This window comes from Geotrypetes seraphini, chromosome 3, assembly GCF_902459505.1.
Source record: "Geotrypetes seraphini chromosome 3, aGeoSer1.1, whole genome shotgun sequence".
In the NCBI taxonomy this organism is placed as follows: domain Eukaryota; kingdom Metazoa; phylum Chordata; class Amphibia; order Gymnophiona; family Dermophiidae; genus Geotrypetes; species Geotrypetes seraphini.
Window position 1 is genome coordinate 371,276,166 of NC_047086.1, and position 16,350 is coordinate 371,292,515.

The window sequence follows — 16,350 nt, forward strand, 5'->3', positions numbered from 1 at the left end:
CCTAATTAATTGGTAGTCTATGCTGAGATGTAAGGAAGCTTGGATCTTCGCATAGGTTTCTCTGCACACCTTCTATAATAATAAAAACTGATAAGTTACCTCTTGTGACTAGCTCTCTTCCAGAAAGTGGAGAAAACAGAACTCTTTATACAGATCTGGATTCCCTCACATAAGGAACTGAGAGGCGGACCTAATTTACAGCTTTCTAGTGACTAACGGACTGTTCCTGATCAGAAGAATTCTATCCACGGCTGCGCTGAGGAAACGGTAGGATTCCATCTCCCCGATTCTGCTAAGGCCTAATCTGAGGGTGAGACAGGAATTATATTTTCTTCCAGTGGGGCTAGAGAGAATTCTTTTGTCTTTGGGATAAGGAAAGTGAAACTCCTTGGGTGATAAGCTATTTTTAGATTGCTGCTATAATCAGGAATTTATTATTATAAGGAATTACCTAGTGTGTGTAAGAATTAGTTATATTTACTCATTTACTTAGGGATTATTGTGTAATAATTATGTAATGAGATATATATATGTATTCAGATATTTTGTGAACAAATAATTAGTTATTATTTGCTGCTGACTTATGAATTATTTTTTTCTATTTCTATAATAAAAATATTTCATATAACTCTGGTCTTTGTAGTCGTATAAGTAGGCAAAATTTACCAAATCTGTGGAGGCATTTATGGTGTCCTAGATACAAGATATGTGCATGATTTGCTTATGTAGCACTAACTTGTTATACCCATAAATCTACCTACAGCATGGATAAACTATCCAACAGGCAATGTACGAGTACATATGTTGCTTTTCACTAGCTCTGTTCCAGTTATCATGTAATTTAACAATTGCCTTTAATTTTTTTGATTTGCCCTCATAAGTTGTGCAGCAGAATTTTGAATGGACTAAAGGAGAGAGAAGCAAGTTGTGGTAGTCTAAGTGAGAAGTGATGAGAATGTGGATAAGGGTATCGATAATGTGCTCGGAAAGTAGAGGTCAGATTATTATAAAGGAAGAAACAACAGGCTTTGATTTAGTTGATTTAATATTTAGTATTTAATATTTAGTTCATGCCTTTCCAGTGGTAGTTCCAAGTGAGTTACATTCAGGTACTGTGGGTATTTCCCTGTCCCCTAAGGGCTTACAATCCAACTTTGTAACTGAGGCAATAGAGGGTTAAGTGATTTGTCCAAGACCACAAGAAGCGTCATTGAGATTCATACCCTGGTCTTTCTGGTTCACATAGCCTTAAATGATGATAGCCTTAAATAGCTGCTGTGTCTTATCACCTTGAGTATCGATGTGGTGGGCAAGATATGCTTTGTTTGTTTCATGAATCATGTTCTTATAAATGATATAAGGAGGCAACCTACATTTTCCAACTTAACCTACAGGAAACACAAAAGCTTAAAAAAAAAAGTTATTGAAGTCTTAGCGCAGGGGTGTCCAATGTCGGTCCTCAAGGGCCGCAATCCAGTCGGGTTTTCAGGATTTCCCCAACGAATATGCATTGAAAGCAGTGCATGCACATAGATCTCATGCATATTCATTGGGGAAATCCTGAAAACCCGACTGGATTGCGGCCCTCGAGGACCGACATTGGACACCCCTGTCTTAGCGGATCTAATGTAAGAGTCTCACTAAGGCCTTGTTGTAAGGAGTTGAACAGCATTGCAGGCTTTATCCAGCCGAACACAAGAAGACATTGAGGTCCGGATTCTGTATGTGGTGCCTGCCGCATGTCAGTCACCGACAGGTGCTGCTTCCAGAATCATGGCTCCCAAGAACCCTAGGCATTGGAAATGTAGGCCAGGGGTTTACAGGTCTAGATTTCTGGTACCTAGGGTCCTTCCTGAATCTGACTAGTGTCGCCTAGTGATGCTGAAGCTTGGCGTCACCCTTAAACATGCACATTTCCAGACTTCAACGTCACTAAACTAAACCTTAAGCTTATATACCGCATCTTCACTATATAAGGATAGAGTTTACAAGAGTTTTAAAGAAAGGAAAATATAATAAGAATTAGTGATTATATAGACTAGGTGACGTTAGGTGACATGGACCTAGGCACCGGTCCAGGAGGCCATCTATGTCACCTAACTTTTTGTTTTGATTAGGTTTTAATTGTTTTTTTTAATGATGCAACCAATTATTGTGTCATTTAGAACCAATTAAAACCTTTAAGTTAGTCACTTGTAGGTGTGATCTAGGTGCCTGCCGGCGACAAACCTTCGGTGGCTTTTTTATTGTTTATTGAAAGCTTCTATACCGCTACTAATGACTTTGGGAGAAAATTCAGAGCCATTTACATGAGCTTCTATAATGGTATTACAATACATGAGCTTCTGTAAAGGTGTTACAATAGAGAGCGTTTTCAGAGATGGTTTTCAATACAGACACATTAATGCCATAATCATCCTACATATATGTACACATTTATATCAATCATCCTTCGTATATACACATATACTAGTATTGTGTACTATGTTCATACTAAATCCTACTTACTTGCACACTTAATACTGGTATCATGTTCTAGGTTCATCTTAGATTTACATACATCCTGATAATTCTAGTTATCTGTACTTTGTTTATCATACCTTCAGCAATTCTGTGTATCTCTACTGTGTTCACCCTATTATGTTCCTAGTAGGGACTAGCCAGCAGCCATCTCCTCTGTTGCATTATTAGTTAAAGTAGTCTGTGAAGAAGATGGTCTTTATCCCTTTCTTGAACTTTCCGGTGTCCTTCCCTATTTTTAATTCCTTTGGAAGGAAGTTCCACCAGCTTGGAGACATCAATAAGAACATTCTTGTCCTGACGCTTTTGTATTTGATGTCTCTGATGGAGGGTATTTCCAACAGGTATTCTTGGCTCGAGCACAGGGCGCATGCTGGTGTATGGTAATGTAGTCTGACTGCTAGATATTGTGGTTCCGAGAGATTTATGATTTTGTGTGTCAACAACAAGATCTTGAATTTCACCCTGCTTTCAATTGGGAGCCAGTGTAACTCTTTCAGTAGCAGGGTAGCATGTGTCTGCCTCAATTTTCCCAACAGAAATCTTGCTGCTGCGTTTGTATCATTTGAATCTGCCTGATCATGTACTTTGGAATGCCCAGCAGAATTGCATTGCAGTGGTCAAAGATTGAGAGTACTAGGGTTATTATTACGTTGGACATCGCTTAATGGGTGAAGAAGCGTTTAAGTCCTCTAACCTAGTAGAGTTTGCCATAAACTTTGTTCACGATGCGTTTGATCTGTAATGTCATGTCTAGGTTTGAGTTCAGCCATATTCCTAACTTCCTCACCCCTTCCATGGATGATTTTATGGTATTGCCATTCAGAGTTAGTTGGTATCTTGAGCTACTTCCTCCCCATTTGTTAATTAGAAGTAGTTTGGTTTTATCCTTGTTAGCTACTACTTCATTTGTTTGGAACCATCTGAAGATTTTCTGTAGGCGTGTCTTGATCATTGTTTCGTGTCCTGTTTCTTCAGTGGGATGATCGATGTCGTCTGCATAGATGTAGCATTCCCATCCCAATTTTCTGATGAATTTCCCCAGTGGTTGGAGGAAGATGTTGAACATCATGGGTGACATAGCAGATCCCTATGTCTGTTTATTTCCAGCTGCTTGTGTTCCCCTGCCATTCTACTCTCATTAGTATTTTAGATAGAAAGGACTCTATCCATGCCATGACTTTTCCTTTGAGGCCCAATTCTATGCATCTTGATTTTAGCAATGAGGTTTGGACTAGGTTGAAGGCTGCTGAGAGGTCCAGGAACCGCAGCCCTTCTTCTTCAGTCTGAAAGAGAACAGTTGCCATATTTGTAGACTGCATGGCTGTATGAGAACCTGAGTCTAGAATTTTTCTCCCACCAGGTTTCCACCCTTTATTTCTATCAATCCAATACATCTTAGGTTGCAATATCTAAGTCTGAAGCACAATATTATTTTCCACAAGGTGTGGACACACTCCCAGCTTTCCCTTGAATAGGATGGTAGGATGGTAGAGTGAGAAGATTCTGTGAAAGTTGAACTACCTTGAAATCGTCAATTGTAAGTGTTTATTCTTTACTTCATGTTATTAAAGAAAGTTGTTCAAGAACTACAGTCTGGCTGATAACACTAAAATTACAGAAGTAAGGGTTAACTGAATAAGAGCCTCCTAAAATTGCCAATATAACTCAGAGAGAATTCAATACTGTTCGGCCATTCAGAGGAGTCCTGTTTTTCAGTACAAAACATGATGGAATCTATGATAGAGGCTGTTCAATGAAGCTGTAAACAGTTCAGTAAAGCTATATAGTTAGCACAGACCTGGGAATTGGATGTGATCAAATTTGGAGGCAACACATAATTACTTCAATTTGTTAAATCACAAGAATAATGTGAGAAATTGCAAGGAAGAACTTGGAAGACTGGGAGATTTCACCAAATGACAGGTGAAATTTAATGTGGACAAGAGCAAAGTGATGCACACTGGGAAAAATAACCCAAATTAACATGATGCTAGGTTCCACATTGGGTCACCACCTAGGAAAAAGATTTAGGCATCATCATGGATAATACAGTGGTGCCTCGCATAACGGACGCCTCGTACAGCGAACGCTGCGCATAACGAACTTTTTGTCTTGCTCCCTATAACGAACTTCGTTTCACACAACGAAGTCGCCCGAGGGGCCCGGGGGGGGGCGGAACTACTCTCGCCGCTTCCTAATGTGAGCCGGGAACAGCAGCACCCTCCTGTCTGAATGCAGTGTTCCATCATCTCCCTCCACCTTACCTTAGATGCCGAGTTTTCCGGCTTTCTTTTTCGGCCAGCCACACACTTTCAAAGAGCAGCACATGCGCGCATGCTCTGTTGTTCAATCTTCTCCTCTGACGCAACCGGAAACCGGAAGTTTCAGGAGAGGAGAACATTGATCAACTTCAGCAGCTGCGCGTGCACAGCTTTTTGAAAGCGTGCGGCTGGGTGAAAAAGAAAGCTGGCAAACTCTGCATATAAGGTGAGGTGGAGGGAGGGAAATGTAGGGCTGCAGAACGAATTATTTTGTTTTACATGTATTCTTATGGGAAAACAGGGCTGCAGAACGAATTATTTTGTTTTACATGTATTCTTATGGGAAAACGCGTTTCACACAACGAACGTTTCACATAACAAACTTGCTCCTGGAACGGATTAAGTTCGTTGTGTGAGGCACCACTTGTACATTGAAATCCTCAGTATTTGGGTAGCAGCTAAAAAAGCAAAGAATGCTTGGAATTATTAGGAATAAAATAGAGATTAAAGCAAAGCACGTCGTAATGCTTCTGTTTCACAATCACACCTTGAATACTGTATGCAACTCTGGTGATTGTATCTAAAAAAAAAAATCCCCCCCCCAATCCATGTAGCAGAATTAAGAAAAGGTGCAGATAAGGGCATGGTTAGAACATGATTGTCCAAGAGCTCTACACCAATCTCTGGTCCCCTTACTTGTAGGTGTTCTGGCTGAGGATCAAGAACCAAAGACAATGATATGAACCCTGTTTTCCCTCCAAAGGATGTCTCCTCCCCTGTCAGGAAGAAAAGGCAGAGCCCCAATTGTTATGGCTAGTGAAAGGTCAGATGGAAGCTGCCTGTACAAATTACTGTATAAAAGGTTGTTATAGCCTCTTCTGTGGTGATGACATTTATTTATTAGATAAGTGTAAATTCAAGACAAAAACCATCCAAAAATCATACTATTCTCTTGCCACATGTTGGAGGTGCTTGAGAAAGAGGATGGGGATTTCAGTAAGGGCAGAGACACACAGACTTGTCCGAGTTGGATTTCAGTTAATCATGTCAGCAAACTATGCGGCTTTCAGGCAAAAGAAATTCTACTTGGAAACAAACTAAAGGAAAGCCAGATCCACTCTAGTCTGCCAAAAAGCTGCCCAGTGCTATGGCACTGTAAGGGAGATGTAACCTGGCATTCCTTGTTCATGAACATTTCCAGGAACTGGATGATGTAGTTACCTGGGCAGCAGTTAGTTATTCAACAGAAGTAAAAACACATCCACCGTCATAAGACAGAAAGGGAAGTAATAATGAGGGGAGAGAAAGATTACTTAAGACTGACTCTGCCCTGTTTTGCTTCCCCAAACTGGAACAGTGAAAAAAATGTGCAGAGCAGGAGATGAGAAAGAAGGGAAACTATACTCACTGACGTACTCGAGTACAATTTGACCTTTGTTTGGTTCTTGCAACAGATGGTCCTTTCCTCCCTTGCATCAGTATACAGCTCCCACCTACATCTTTTGGAGACATTATTGTGCAGATCTAAAGATATGGTGATAAGCTTTCCAGCTGAAATATACCATAATGCCTGCAGGATGACTGTATTATAGCGCATCAGGGCATCTGTTTGTTTTCTAATCAGAAATCCTATCTATGAAGGAACAGATTTGTGCAACTTGCCTTCTGATTCCATAATGAAGGTGCATTAAATACATCATTTCTAACCTAGGTTGCACGTTGAAAAAAGAGCTTGAAAAATGCAAATAAACATGATTATTTAGTATTATTAATGACTTCCAAAAGGCCTTCGACAAGGTTCCACACGAAAGACTGCTTAAGAATCTATGGAACCACGGGGTGCAAGGGGAAGTCCACCGATGGATCAAAAACTGGCTGGCAGACAGGAAACAGAGGGTTGGAGTAAAGGGCCATTACTCAGACTGGCAATGGGTCACGAGCGGAGTTCCGCAGGGATCGGTGCTGGGACCGCTCCTGTTCAATATATTTATTAACGACCTGGAGGCGGGAACAAAATGTGAGGTCATTAAATTTGCGGATGACACCAAGCTATATAGCAGGGTCAAAACCACGGAAGACTGCGAAGATCTCCAAAAGGATCTGACGACGCTGGAAGAATGGGCCAAAAAGTGGCAGATGAGCTTCAACATAGGGAAATGCAAGGTCATGCATGTAGGGAAAAAGAACCCGATGTTCACTTACAAAATGGGGGGATCACCGCTAGGGGTAAGTAACCTGGAAAGAGACCTGGGAGTGATGGTAGACAAAACATTGAAGGCGTCGGCGCAGTGCGCTACAGCCTCAAGGAAAGCAAACAAAATGTTGGGCATCATTAAGAAAGGTATCACGACCAGGACGAAGAAAGTCATCCTGCCACTGTATCGTGCTATGGTGCGCCCGCATCTGGAATACTGTGTCCAGTACTGGTCGCCGTACCTCAAGAAGGACATGGCAGTGCTGGAGGGAGTCCAGAGAAGAGCAACAAAGCTAATAAAGGGTATGGAGGACCTCTCATATACTGACAGGCTGAAAGAGCTGGGGCTGTTCTCCCTGGAGAAGCGAAGACTTAGAGGAGACATGATAGAAACCTTCAAGATCCTGAAGGGCATAGAAAAAGTAGACAGGGACAGATTTTTCAGATTATGGGGAACCACAAGTACAAGGGGGCACTCGGAGAAATTAAAAGGGGAAAGGTTTAGAACAAATGCCAGAAAGTTCTTTTTCACCCAGAGGGTGGTGGATACATGGAACGCGCTTCCGGAGGCTGTGATAGGCAGGAGCACATTACAGGGCTTCAAAGAAGGTTTGGATAGGTTCCTAGAGGACAAAGGGATTGAGGGGTACAGATAGGAGTAGAGGAAGGTTATAGGGATAGGAGTGAGAGGCAATTTATAGGAATAGTCGGGGACCACTGATCAGGCAAATGGGCCTGATGGGCCACCGCGGGAGCGGACCGCTGGGCGAGATGGACCTCTGGTCTGCCTCAGCGGAGGCAACTTCTTATGTTCTTATGTTCTTAGTCCTTCAGCAACTGAACTTAGGGCTGTTGCCCGGACCTCCGACTGGACTGTCCAGACATTCCCTCCCTCTTTGTCTGAGCTGGAGTGCTCTATAAATGCTGAAATTAAAAAGGTATACCTTTGATGCTTGTACAGTTTCTCAACAAAGAGAAGAAAAAAAGGGGAACAAACTTTCAAATAAATTTGATAAAAACTTTAACGAAACATAACCGTTATAATAACAAATGAATTGTACGAAATCAATAATACATTTTTAATATATTTTAATTAACTGCTTTAACTGTAACGTTGCTTATTTCCTTTCTGAATATTTTAATAAATTTGTGGCGGACATATCATAAATTATACAGACCTCAGTCTTTGGAACCTCTTATGATATATACCATTCCAGGTTCCTGTCTTGTATTTCATTATAATCATCTATGTCCACCACCTCCTACCAATCTATTTAGGTGCTAATTAATCTTTATTATTTGTATACCTTTCTCATCACATGCACAGATACTTCAAACAAATGCTTACTTTAGGCACCAATTACAGAATCCGGCCCTAACTGCTTTAAACAGGGATTTTGACTGTTAAACTATAAACTGCTTTAGTTTAGATAAGCCGTGTAGTATAAACAATATACTGAAATGATCTATTTCATCTTAATTCCACCTTATTCCATCAGTACAAAATTTCCCACTAGGGCAGCTTTTCTTTCCACAGCAGCAGGTTCTGTCACAAGACTTCTTTATGCTATTTCCGGGTTCCTCTCCACCCCTATCCCCCTCCTTTTATTTATGTCATTCTCCAGCTTCAAGTTCTTTTCTATATCGCATACGCCTTAAATTCCTTATCTTTCCTTAAGTTCCTCTCCAGCTCCTCTCCATCTTCTTGTCACACATCCACTGGTTCCTTTCCCACTTTTCTTCCCCCTACTAAAATGTTCTTCATCTTCCCTCTCTTGCATTCTTCTACATCTCCTTTTGATCAGGCTCCTGTTCATCTCTCTCCCGCTCTTGGGTTCCTTTCTATTTCTTCCTTCACTTCCTCTCAATAGATCAATAGAGAGTACCCTGTGGGAAAATCCACCTGGGAGAGGGTGGGGCTCCAAACGAAGTGGTTATGATTATTTGTAAGCACCACAGAAAGGGGAGGGTTTAAATGAGGGACTGTGACATTAGAGACTTTTAAGGTACCAATATACAACAAAACTTTAATTTGAGGGATTGACATTCGATTTAGAGTACAAGTTCTGGGCATAGTAAGAATATATCTTGTGCAATGCAGAATGACAATGTAGTTAATGAATAGTGGAGCAAGGCTCTATTCCTTTTGGTTCATCTGAACAGCACAGGATTTAACTACAACATAATTTGTCTGTGACAGTGATAAATTTAATCATATAAGTTAATCTCTCTAGTCTCACCGGATCTTCTCCGTTTAACCCGAGAGGACGCTGTTGCAATACATGATAAAAATGAGAACGCATAAAATCAATATAACACAATATAAAGATATTGTAGATAAACAAATACATATTAAATAATTTGATTGATAGTTATAGATTAGTTTGGATAATAAGTGCAAGATTAGAGATAATTATAGATGACAATGTAAATTATTTATTTATTTATAGTAAAGACTCCTCCTGAAGAAGCCCCTGCGGCGAAACTCAGAACTGAGTTGGGGAGTAGAGAAAAATCACATATTTACTTATGTCACATTGAAAGAGAAAAGAAGACTGCAGAACCACAGACTTGATCATCCATGCTGAATAAAATAAGTGCCATTTTCATTTATTAGTTGAAAAGAGTAAAAGAAAACACACAAGCACAGGCTGGATGATTTCTATTTTGAGATTATTCATTACATATAAAGAAGTGCGATGATGGTCCTGGAATGATCTCGCTGTGGCTCCAATGCAGGAGATACAAGACTGAGCACTTATTAACAATAGGAGGAAATATTAGTTTCTAACAACAATAAGATTAGAGAATATGAATAAGTATATAAAATGCTTTTTGAATAAAAGAAATAAAGAAGCTGGTAAATTATAGGAATCAATATTAGAGAACAAAAGTCATGCTCAGAAGCTAGAAGAAAATTGGCTGATATGGTGAAGATGTCTGTTTTGCTTAAGGAAAGGAAACCACCAGATGTTTTGGGGGGCATAACTTTCTGGTCTGCCTGTTAAAATACTCCTCCAGTTATGGTTTGTTTATTAGTATTAGGAGAAACAAAATGAAGCCGCCCATCAGGGCATTGGTGTTGCAGAAGCAACAGTGGTTCCATATCTTTGTACTATGGTAACTCCAGACAAGACACCGCAGCAGCTAGGGCCCGCAAGGGTTTTTTCACCAACAAAATACAGAGAGCCTTGAATCAATGTTAATACAGCAGTTAGGCACACTTTCCATATATGCACACAGTGTTTTGAATGCAGATTATTAGCATGCAACGTGTTTACTGCATATATAATAATAATAACTTTGTAGACCGCAATACCTTACAGTTCAATGCAGTTTATAACAAAAGAGAACTGTTTAAACACAGCAATAATACCATGCTGCTTGTCCTAGAAATAAGCAGTCGATTTTCCAAAGCCCATCTTAAGAATCACTTATGGACTTTTAGGAAATTATCCAAACCGGTTTTTGGTTTTTTTTTTTTTTGTTTGTTTGTTTTTAAACTCTGCTAAGCTAACTGCTTTCACCATATTCTCTGGCAACAAATTCCAAAGTTTGACTACATGTTGAGTGAAGGAATGTTTTCTCCAGTTTGATTTAAATCTACTACTTAGTAGCTTCATTGCATGCCCCCTAGTCCTATTATTTTTTGAAAAAGTAAACAAGCGATTCGTTTCTGCCAATTCCACTCCACTTAGTATCTCCCCTGAGCCTTCTCTTCTCCAAGCTGAAGAGCCCTAGCCTCTTTAGCCTTTCCTTATAGGGAAGTTATCCCATCTCATTTATCATCTCATCGCCCTTCTCTGTATCATTGCTAATTCCGCTATATCTTTTTTGAGATGCAGCGACTAGAATTTTATACAGAATTCAAGATGTGGTGCCTTGAACAACATCACCCTTTCTTATTTTGTATTAATTATGCCCATAACTTTTTATTGGGTATCAATCCAATTTGCAGGCTATCTTTTGTTCTCCTCTCCTTTCCTAGACATGTTCATCATGGTCCCTCTCCTACCCATATCATGGCAGTAATTATATATAAAATCTTTAATGTGGCAGTTAGGAAGTGGGTTAAGTTATGCTGATTGCATAAATACATCAACAGTAAAACTGTGGTCAGATAAGCTTTTTAGAAGTTCAGGAAATGAAAAGATTGACAACAAAGCCTTATGCAATTGGGTTTGGATGTTCAATATTATGGGGGGGGGGGGGGTTGTCTTAGATCAATCTGTACAGTATTATTGTTTAGTGATTTTTATTCTTTATAACCCAACAGAAGTTGGAAAGAATTATACAAAAGGGGCTGAATGTCTGTCTCCCTGTCTGGAAGCAAAATAACTCTCCAAATATTTAACCGATTTGGATAAAACTTGGTATGAAGGAAAAACCAGTTAAAAGACACAAGTTTGAAAACGAGACAAATTGGACTGGGGTTCCATCCCCCCAAATGTCCCAATGCATTTCTATGGGAAAAGGAGTTCCAGCTTCTGTGGCATAAAAACTTAGAGAACAAGACATGAGATTTTAAAAGGTGACATTTTCTACTTTCCCAAACCCCTGAACTACCTCTATGCCCCTAATCTTCTATTTAGGAGATTTGTATTGGCAACTCATGATTTATTCAATCTCAGAGAATGCTGTATTTTTTTCTCTCTGTGAGCTGCCTTGACATTTGTGATACTGGCGCATTATAAGTGAATTTGTAATGTAATGTCAAAAAAACCTACCCCTAGCAAACTGCCACATACTTCAACAATCTATCCTCCACAAACTGCTACCCCACCCTGCAAACTACCCCATCCTCAAAAACTAAGCCCGCAATTGCTCCATCATCCAACAAACTACCCTACACCCAAGTGATACAACACCCCACAAACTGTATCTAGCCCCCCAAAATACCCCCGGTAACTGTCCCACCACCACATAAATTGACACCCCCCAAAAAAATAACTTTGACCCCCAACTATCCCTACATGCTGTGGGCAGGATATTATTAATCCATTAGCAAACTTTGCACATACTTTGTATTTGTTTAGGGGAACCCTGTGACATGTGCTGAGGACCCAGAAGATTAGGATTGCCAATTCTCTGCCTTTTTTCAGGAATCAGCAGAATTTTTGTTATTAATGTCCAAAAGGCAGAAGGATATGTAGTATGTCTGGAAAGTTTTCAGTTTAAAACCGCTATCTGCAGTTCCCCTTGCTTCCCCCCCCCCCCCCCTGTATAAAAAAAACCTGCCCTGACTTCTTGTACTTATGCAAATATTCATATAAATCAGGCTTGATAATGAGTCTCTGCATACAGGCTGCCCTCCCCCTCCACCGCCTTCTTCCCCGTCCCCTTTCCTGTACCTTTTGAACTTCTACGGTGTGAGCAGCATGCCCACATCGGTGTCAGCTCACCCTTTGAAGTCACTTCCTAGGTGTGGGTCCCGGAAGCGATGTCGGAGAGAGCGCCAATGCCGACACAGACAGCAACCTCACGCCATGAAAGTAAAAAAAAGGGTACGGGGGAAGGCATTGGGCATGCACACACAGCAAGGAGAGGAGGAGGGACGCCGTGCCCTTAGGAAGATGGCGCCTGGGTTGGACCGTCCCCTCATCCCCTATTACTATGCCACTGTCTGCCCATAGCTTTTACTTCTCGGAAAAAAATCACAAGGAGGAGAAAGGTGAGGTCTTCCCCTGTCCCGCTCTCTCTATTCTACTTTCCAGATACAATGGGAGGGAGGGGATGGCACTGGCATAGTAAAGGGGGGTGTTCCACCCCAAGCATGGTTTTTGTATAGGACGCAGGTACCGGTCCTCCTTTCCGACCCCCTCATCGTGCATGTGCACTCCTTCCCTTAAACCTCTAATTTTTCCTGCACGAGCAGCATTGCAAATTTGCTGCCCGCGTCTGTGTCGCCTCTCTCCGACGTCACTTCTGGCCCCCATGCCTAGGAAATGACATCAGAGGTAGAGAGTTGCGCAGGGACAGAAATCCCACCCATCCCCGCCCGTCCCCGCCAGGATCCTCTCCATCCCCACCCGTCCCCGTCAGAATCCTCTCCGTCCCCACACGTCCCCATAAAAAGCAGCAATTACTTCTGACAGGATCATCAATTCCAGTTTCTTTTGTGTTTGCGCTGCTGTTTTCCTTGTGGAATCTCTTTGGTGGAACCCTTTTTTGGTTTTATGTTCAGATAATTAACTTATAAACCCCCTCTTTTACTAAGGCTGACGTGTCCATTATATTATATGGACGAATCCTGCTTCCAAAGCCTTCCATCCTCGTGGGAGTCCCATTGGCCAGAGGGGGGTCCCCGTGGGAGTCCCGTGGGCCAGAGGGGGGTCCCCATGGGAGTCCCGTGGGCCAGAGGGGGGTCCCCGTGGGAGTCCCGTGGGTTAGGGGGGGATTCCTGCGGGACTACCGCGGGACCTGTGGGATTCCTGCGATCCCCGTTTCCGTGCAGACCTCTAGTCAGAGGGATAGCTGACACGATGCAGGCAGCAAGTTCATGGCTGTTGCTCTCGCATGGAAAATTAAAAAGGTATGGGGGGAAGGGAAGAGAGCGTGCACGCAGCAGGGGGAGGATGGGAAGGAGCGGGGGAGCAGAGAAGAGGGCGAGGAAAGAGCACCACCACCCCGGTGCCCCGGGTGTCACTTATCCTCGTTACGCCACTGGGGGTGGCTTTTATTTTAAAGAGCAAAGTCTTAACCCAGATCTGTATCTCTTCCTCTGCTCTAAGGCGGTATCAGATCTTTTCCATCTTAAACAGTTGTGAGAGGACAAGATCACTCTGGAAAATTCAGAGCCCCTTAAAACTGGTGTCTTAAAACAGCTGGGCTTTCTGTACATTAATGAAGCAGGTCCTTATGCAGATGAAACTGGTAATTACCATAATAAGAAACCTGCTTGTATGAAGTAAGAAGAGGGGGAAAGTTCTAATCATTGTAATTTAGGCATCAAAACCACATGGTTGGAAGCCGAATTTCTGTCTCGGTGGCTCTGTAGAAGCTCTTAGCATGAGGTCAGCTACAATATTAATCTGTTCCTCATTATGTCATACTGTTGGGGAATACCCCCTCTCCCTGAGGTCGTTGATCTCAGCTCTAGCTTCAGGATGTGGCCGATGGTCGCTCTGTGTTCGTCATTTGTGGAGTGGGGATGAAGCACCCAACAGCTACCTTACTAAAAATTCATTACACACTTGTCTACAACTGCTGCATAAGTCTCTCAGCACGATGGTAGCACCAGCATCTTTTAGATCAGTGTTTTTCAACCTTTTTATACCTATGGACCGGCAGAAATAAAATAATTATTCTGTGGACCGGCATCGGTCTGTGGACCGGCGGTTGAAGAACATGGGGCTAAGTCATGGGCCAGACCCCGCCCATCTCTACACAATCTCCACCCCAGACCCCACCCCCATAATAGTACTAATTGCACCTTGCAAGTCCCGTGCCTCATCTGGAAGCCTTCCCTCTGACGTTGCAAAGTCAGAGAGAAGGCTTCCGGTTCAGGCGCAGGATGTGCGTAGGAGCCACTGCCTGTGGCTTTGTGCACTGAATCAGTTAGGAAGAGGAAGCTGGCTCGTAGGTAACGCCGCATCGATCGCACCGTGGACCGGCGGTTGAAGAACACTGTTTTGGGCCTGATGCACGTGCTGGCCCTGTGGACCGGCAGGAAATTTCTGTGGACCGGCACTGGTCCATGGACCGGTGGTTGAAGAACACTGTTTTAGATCACTCATAATTATTTTTATGGTTGAAAGAAAGGCTCCTACAGTCAGGCAGGTCCAATAAATCTTTTTATTTAGAGAAGGTTCACATTATCACTTCACTTATAACACACAAACTTCAATAACACTGAGAAGTATTTCCTGGGCAGTCAAGTATAATCATGATAATGAACTCCCACTTATCTCACCACAACTCTACATTGTAAAGAATGCCCCTTTTTATTGGAGTTTATCATGTTTTCTCCCTGAAAAATACCCAAAATCATGGGCGTCGGAACGGGGTTGTCCACAGGGACCATGGCCCCCCTAAAAAAATTGGTGGTCGGAGGTCAGAAGAGTTATGTCTCTCCTGCCTCCCCCACCCACTTCCTCCCTGGCTGCTGTCATTTTAAATCTTCAGGCAGCTGTCAGCGGCAACAAGTGAGCCTACTGCCGTTGGCTTGCCCTGGAAGACTTCATTCTGCAGCGTCCAGTTGCTGCAGAATGAAGACTTAAGCTTACTCGTTGCCACTGATGACTGCTCAAAAATTTAAAATGACAGCAGCCAGGGAGGAGCCGGAGAGAGAGGCCTAGGGTGAAGCTTTTGGGCTCCCTCAAACAAAAAGCATTCCGCTGCTTATGCCCAAAATAATTTGAAAATATAAAATAAATTAGACTCTACGGACAGTGGCGACAGTCTTCCAAGACTGTGGCATTATGAGCTTTGTATGTTTGTGCTTATTAAGGAGACTATCAAGGGGCTGGAAATGGTGATCTTTACTGCACCTTGATATACCACAGGAATCAGCACCCTCTGGTATAAAAGTGCCGCAGGTTGAAAACATAAGAATTGCCATACTGGAATAGATGAAGGTCCATCAAGCCCAGTATTCTGTTTCTAACAGTAGCCAACCCAGGACCCAAGTACCTGGCAGAAACCCAGATAGTAGCAACATTCCAGAGCTGAGATTGTGATGTCATGAAGCCTCATTCCACCAGTGCCTAAGAGCCAACATCATCAGTGATGTCATAATGGCTTGATTATCCTATACTTGGCTTATACAGGAACATAAGAGTTGCCATACTAGAATAGATCGAAGGCCTATCAAGCCCAGTATCCTGTTTCCAACAGTGGCAAACCCAGATCCTAAGTACTTAGCTAGATCCCAAGTAGTAGATTTTATGCTGCTTATCCTAGGAATAAGCAGTGGATTTCCCCAAGCTATGTCAATAATGGCCTATGGATTTCTCTTTTAGGAAATGAATATTGTACCATAGGAATAGTAGCTGGAAACTCACTGGACTAAGTGCATATCCCTCAATGGAGACTACTTTGTCTAACTTGCATTTTTATCAAACTTTTCAAGGAAGAAGCTGCAAAATCTGCCAGTGTTTGCATAAATTCTTCATTAATGATGAGGAGCTGGAATAGCAGAACAAAATACATGTCATAAACACATCTTCTGGACCCTGATTGTCAGTGGGTGGTATAAGAGCAAAGCTGTCATTAAATCTCGCTCTTCATTTACCATTCTTTACAACAGATTCTGGGTACCCTCGTGCTAATAAATGCCCCTTCAATTCTTCCGTCTGGAGTTTACACTCTGCTAGACTGGAGCAAATCCAGTGATATCTCAAAAACTGAGAAAAGTGCTGTCTGTTCTTGTGA